This window comes from Poromitra crassiceps (genome assembly GCF_964638095.1).
Source record: "Poromitra crassiceps genome assembly, chromosome: 2".
Lineage (NCBI taxonomy): Eukaryota > Metazoa > Chordata > Actinopteri > Beryciformes > Melamphaidae > Poromitra > Poromitra crassiceps.
Window position 1 is genome coordinate 52,861,310 of NC_139624.1, and position 6,817 is coordinate 52,868,126.

The following is a 6,817-nucleotide window of genomic DNA, read 5'->3' on the forward strand; positions in this document are numbered from 1 at the left end:
GACAGGATAAATAGGGTTGTTGACAACCAAAAACCACCAGTTTGCTATTCTGACAAGCTTTATAGAATTCCTAAGTGATATACAGTAGTTTACACCGAGTAAAACATGCCTCCGTCAGTGTTTGAGCCCACAGTATTTTTTCTGTATTATGAAACGGCTATAGCTCAGGAGGTAGAGCGGGTCGTCCACTAATCACTTTGGATAAAAGAGGTCGGTGGTTCGATCTCCGCCTCCTCCAGTCTGCATGTTGAAGTGTCCTTTGGCAATATATTGAACCCCAAATTGTTCCCGATGGTGTGCCAGCACCCTGCATGGTAGCTTGCCGCCATATGAATGGGTGAATGTACCTACTGACTGTAAAGCACTTTGGATAAAAGCACTATATAAATGCAGACCATTTACCATGAAACAATACTTACAATTGGAGGTGTCATTTTCTTGATACTAGTTTAGTGATTTGCCGTCTTGTTCCAAGTAGGGGATTTATTGTGAACCTGCAGTGAAAATAAGTGGAATTATCTCACTACAATTAGCAGAATTTTTCAGTTGCTTTCAGAAAAAATAAAGCTTAAGATTTACATGACTGACTTGTTCAAATGGACATTCTATGCATTTGTTTCCTGCTAATCCCTAACCTGAAACAAGAGGTAGATTAGGGTGATGTGTTCCCACCAACTGATCTCTGCTTTCTCTGCAGTTTTCTCATCTTCTAGAGACAAACAGGCCCAAATGGCTCCGTTTTCTGTAGCATGCTACAAGACCACAGGATTCTGGCTTTATTTCAGCGCACTGAACTTCTGTTTTGCATACAAATGCAATTCCACACAACTGAGAGCCCGCGGCTTTGAGTCATATAGCGGTATTGTTTGTGCATGCCGAACCTGATCCAATACTTGTGGCACTATTTGTATGCCGATGTTCTTGTCTTTGACGTTCAACCTATTTTCAACCCATTTTCACATTGCTTGAATTCCTCTGACTGTTCGAAAGTGCTGAGGCTCACAAATAGAACAAGCGATGGAATTTAAATGTACTCTGACTAGATTCCAGTGTGACCCCGGCAAGTAAGCAAAACAAAAATCCTTCTAGCGAAGCAAAAAATAAATTCTGCGGAAGAGGAAGTAGAAAGGCAGATAATGGAATATCATAAATATAGAGTGATTCTCTTTTGCCTTCTGATAACGCATGCTGCTGAGTGTGGCAACTTTGATTTTGGGCTTGCCTGATGACACAAGGGGATGCCATGTGTATTCATGACATGTATGTGTGGATGGGCAGGGTTGCATGCGTGATGGATGTGTGCATTATGTGTGACCTTGCCTATCTTCTTGCATGTCTGTGTCCACACCATACCGCCCTCACCACCTATAGAGATATACATCTTTTATCGGCACCTCTCCTCTCCACATACAGCACGTCACCACAGAACGCATGCATGCACCGTGACATTTTTATCTTAACGGCACATATGATTGATGATGAGTGCATCCTTTAATTATTCTCTCCTGCAGTAATTACTCTACGTGGGTGGTTATGGATATCACTCTCATAAATCTCAAAGCGTGTTGCCACTAATGCGAAAAGGCGGCGGAATACTGGGAATACACTCCAATTACCACGTGTGATACGGGAAGGAGGGAGAAGCAGCGTCTCAAGGAGGCTTTTGTCGTGTACTAATTTACTGGAGCTACAGGCAAAATTGTCCAGTGGGGTTATAAGAATCGCATCCAATCAGTGGGGTTATAAGAATCTCATCCAATCACAGTGTAAAAATCAAAACACAAAAACAGTAATTGCCCAGGCTCTAAAGCCAGTAAGGAGCAAGTGAAGACAAGCACCCAGCCTTACTTTTTTGTTTCAACTGTGAGTACATCCGATATGCTGGGGACTTTTGACCGTAATGCTACGTTAGCACATGAAAAACCTGCTCAAGAGGGTGGTGCTTCCAGCCTGAAGCATCCTCCCAGATCTATTTAATGTATGCTACGAGGGCCAGTCCACCCCTTATACAACTGCTTCAACAGCCCCCACCCCCATACGATTAGGACATGCACCTCCGCATGGGGACAGAGTTACATAAGCACAGAGAGAGAGAGAGAGGGAAAGAGGAGAGAAAATATATGGGCTAATTTTACTGCATGCTAATTGAAGTTCCCTTTGCGTTTTGTTGTGTGGAATGATGAATTTGGAGTATTGAGCGGGAATTCAAGGTGACCTTGTCCTGGTCTTGGGCATCTTGTCTTGTATCTCTATACTGTATCTCTCTCGGAAAACCAATTACAAGCGGTGTCAAAGGTCAAGGGTCTCTGTATGTTCTTGTCATGGTTACATGGAAGCACGGAGGCGGTGTTATGATTGCATCTTTGCGTGAGCATCATCTGAGGTCGTCCGTATAATCATGACAACCGCACACAGAGCGAGCATCATCTGAGGTCCATATAATCACAACGTACACAAAGCGAGGATCATCTGAGGTCGTCCGTATAATCACAACAAACGCACACAGAGCGAGCATCATCTGAGGTCGTCCATATAATCATGACAAAGCGAGCATCATGTGAGGTCGCCTGTATAATCACGACAAACGCACACAAAGTGAGCATCATCTGAGGTCGTCTGTATAATCATGACAAACGCACACAAAGTGAGTGTAACAGAGTTAAGAATACACTTTATCAATTATTATTTTCATGTTGTATCTGCAAATCTTATTTTCATCTAATGACTCTGTTGAGTATTTGTGAATTTTATCTCCATGAGTTATTTTTATTAAGTTACTTTGCCAATGGTTCCTGTAGAAGTAACCTTCTGTATATCGCCTCTTCTGTGCCTCTTGACTTTCCGTAGCTCCTCCCCTACCCTCACATTGCTTCTGGCACTGATGAGGGTAAGTTGTGTTGTGAATGCTCCCGTGCTATTTCCTTGTTTTCTTCTGAAAAACGAACCAATTGTGTAGTAGCCTTTGGTGGATGTTGTTTACTGTTAGTACTTTTATGTTGTGTAGAGCTGTTGTGTATTATTTGGGCTGCTAATCTAAGTTTGTAGACTGTCTGAACACACACGTAGCTGCCATTTTGTCATGTGACCAATGTAACGTAGGGGGTAGTTTCATGTGTAAATATGCTGTTGTTTTACATGTTTAGGAGATCATTCAGATGCACAGCAGAGAGCAGAAGGCAACTCATGCTTGTTTCATATCTTCTACAGGTATGCATTTCATTGCTGTAACTATTATTTCCGTTGTCTTGTTACTTCCCCCCCCCTCTCATGCACCTTTTTATTTCGTCCACTTGGTGGCACTGTTCATACTTTTGTAATACTTTTTCGGGTTTTCATGGTTAAATGTGACTTGTTTTGAAGAGGAACATTGAGAATGATAATTGTTGAATTTAGAACAAAGAGAAGAAAATGTTTATGGCATATTTTAATAGCTCTTGGTTATTGAAGTCTACTGTGCTGTAACAAAAGAAATAATTAATTCTATAAGTAGAGACATTGCTTCTGGCACTGATGAGGGAGATCATTCAGATGCACAGCAGAGAGCAGAAGGCAACTCATGCTTGTTTCATATCTTCTACAGAGAGCGAATAAATGCCGAAAACACAACGCAGAGTCGTCATTGTCTACATCTGTTACACTGGTGCCGTGACCCCGTGATTCAAGATCCGCTCGATGCAGATCGCCGGACCGAGGGTGCAACGTGGATCCTGTTGGAGGAGTCCGTGGTGGAACATCATATACTGGTCATGGTCAGGTGTTCAGAACCGTCAAAGCCTCACTAAGTGATTAACTAATTAGTTGAGCTGGTTGCATTTACACTTGAGTGTGAAGTTGAGTTTCATTTTATTGTCTTATTTTATTTTCTCTGTGTTTTGTGGTACAATGGCTAGCAATTTTGAGCCGAGTGATGAATCTGGTTGTAGTAATAGCCTCTCTTTTGGGAGGGGTAGAGGTGTAATGTGGGTTCCTTTACAGTCTGGTGGGTCTGTTGGGAGGGATGTGGGTGCTTCACCTGTGTTGCCTGCAAGAGATAGGGGTCCGGGATCAAGTCAGAATCCGGCTGGGTCACCTATGGGACAGATGTCATGGGGTGGGCCACATCATTCGACACCCAGTGGTGAAGGGGACGCATTGCACCAGTTAAGTGACATGATCTACCAGTTAGGCTCACAGATAGGTGAGTCTATTGCAGCCACACTTATGTCTAATAATGCGGTTGGTAATGCTGACCAGAATGATGTTCCTTCTCACAGCCAGGCCACTCAGCCTGGCAGCAATATGAATACACTGAGTGAGAACACACGCATCGTTGTCGTGAAATCTGACAGGGAACCCGTTATTTTCAGGGGTGATAATACTGACAAATACACAGTGACTGAATGGGTTGAGTTGATGAAGTCATACCTCAGGAAGCAAAACTATGATGTCTCATTACAGACAGAGGAGATAATGGGGAGGTTAATGGGGAAAGCCAGGGATGTGGTTAAGATAGGCTTGAGGAGCAACCCCTCGCTTAACACTTCTCACACCCCAGATGTTATATACAACATGCTGACACAGTATTTCAGTAACACATCCTCATGCCTGCCCCTACAAGACTTCTACTCAACTTTACCAGATCAGAGAGAGAATCCCATTGACTACTGGATACGCCTCAACAAGGCTGCGGACATGGCTGAGGAGGGTTTAAAGCGTCAAGGCAGGCACATGGAGAGTGTGGGAGGAGAAGTTGCTAAGATGTTTGTGAAGCACTGCCCAGATCCAGAGCTTGCGTCTGTGTTTAAGTACAAACAAATACATGAATGGACATCAAAAGACATACAGGAGAGGGTGGACGAGTATCAGCGGGAACGGGTGTCTTCTGTGAGAGTGCACACGCCTAAAGCTCATGCGGCAGCGCTGTTTTGCAATGAAGCACATACAGAGCCTCACAGTGCATGTAACATGGGGACATTCAATGCTAACCCTCTCTCTTCTCCAGCTCTCTCTCTTGGGGTTGTGCCATCTCTCTCTCCCCCTCCTGTCTTGCCCCAGAACCAGCAGCGGCCCTTCTCTCCAGCCCCTCAGAGCCAGCAGCCCTACATCTCGCCCTTGCCGCAGAATCAACAGCAGGCTCTCTCTCCTCCACCACAGTACCAGGGGCCCTCTCCCATGCCACGGAGCCAGCTGCCCCCGAGTCAGCAGCATGGCAATGATGCTATGCTCGGTGAGATGATGTCAATGCTCCGGGAGCTTCTGAATAAAGTGCAGGTTGGAGATGGGAGGACCCCCTTGCGGCGTGGCGGCAGAGAAGTTCGAGACCAGGCTCAACCGATCCATGAGACGAGCTGTCAAGTCTGTAATGATGGAAGTCACACTACGGAGTCCCACTGCCGATCTGACCGTCTCTGTTTCGCATGCTTCAGGCCTGGTCATACAAGGCGCTCATGCCGTGGCAGGACCCCAGACCGTGGCAATGTGCAGGGAAACTAAATGACCTGTGCTTTGAGGGGGGCCGCACGGGTCATGATCCAATCTCCCAAACACATGATGCTGCAGAGCTATACAACAATGTTAAGGATTTGGATGAGTCAGAGACTGTTATCATTCAAAATATACAGAAGATCAGGAGCAGTGACAGTCTGTTTTACACTCCTGTTGCAGTTGACACAGTGACTCTCAATGCCATGTTGGATAGCGGTTCAATGGCCTGCTCGTTGAGTGATGAAGCACAGAGGAAGCTTGCTGATGCCGGTGTTGTTGATCTGAGCAGTCAGGAGGTGACGAACATTGTATTCATTGGATGCGGTGGTGTTCGAGTAAAACCTAAATCAGTGGTGAATCTCCAGATGGAAGTCTATGGATGTAAAGTGTCTGTCCCCGTTTTCGTTGTGGAAAATCAACAGGATGATTTGATCGTTGGCTCCAATGTCATCAGGCATCTGGTCCGTGAGTTCAAGAAGGATGCAAGCTACTGGGAGGCCGTGTCGGCGTTCGGCTCAGGTGACCAAGAACTCGAACAATTCCTCTCTCTCCTCGCTGGTCTACAACGCTGGTCTGATGACGAGGTCCCGGACAAAGTGGGCACGGTCAAATGCAACAGAGCTGTCACCCTGCCGGCTGGCAGTGAGTATCTGATGTGGGGGAAGCTTCCTAAGAATGTGAGGATATCTCCGGGCAGCACTGTCGTAACTGAGCCAACCTCTTCTCGATCTGCACCCCGGGGCATCATGGTTGCCAGGGTGGTGACACCTCTCTGGGGTGACGGCTGGGTCCCACTCAAGATCCTTAATGTCTCGGACAGCCCCGTTACCCTGCGGAGGAACGCCAAACTCGCTGATCTTTACACGTGTCTTGCGCTGGAGGATATGGAGGTCCCAGAACTCAAGAGCTCCCATCAGACTGCGTCCACCGGGCCTGCTGGAACATCAGCTCCGACAGAGGAAGACAGGCCTGTGCAGGAGAGGCTGGAGCGTGTCGGCCTGGGTAACCTGGACCTCGAGTCTTGTGATGTGTCGGCCGATTGGCAGAGAAAGTTGGCTGATCTTGTCATCAAATATGAAGACATCTTCTCCCACCACCATCTGGACTGCGGTGAGGCCAGGGGGTTTGTGCACAGGATTCGTCTCACAGACGAGAGGCCGTTCCGCCTGCCCTACCGACGTGTGCCGCCCGCTGAGTACCAAAAGCTCCGCCAGGTCATTAGTGAGATGGAGGAGAAAGAAATAATCAGGAAGTCTGCCAGCGAATACGCCTCGCCTCTCGTCCTTGTGTGGAAGAAGAACGGCGACTTGCGGGTGTGCACAGACTTCCGATGGCTCAACAAACGAACACTGAA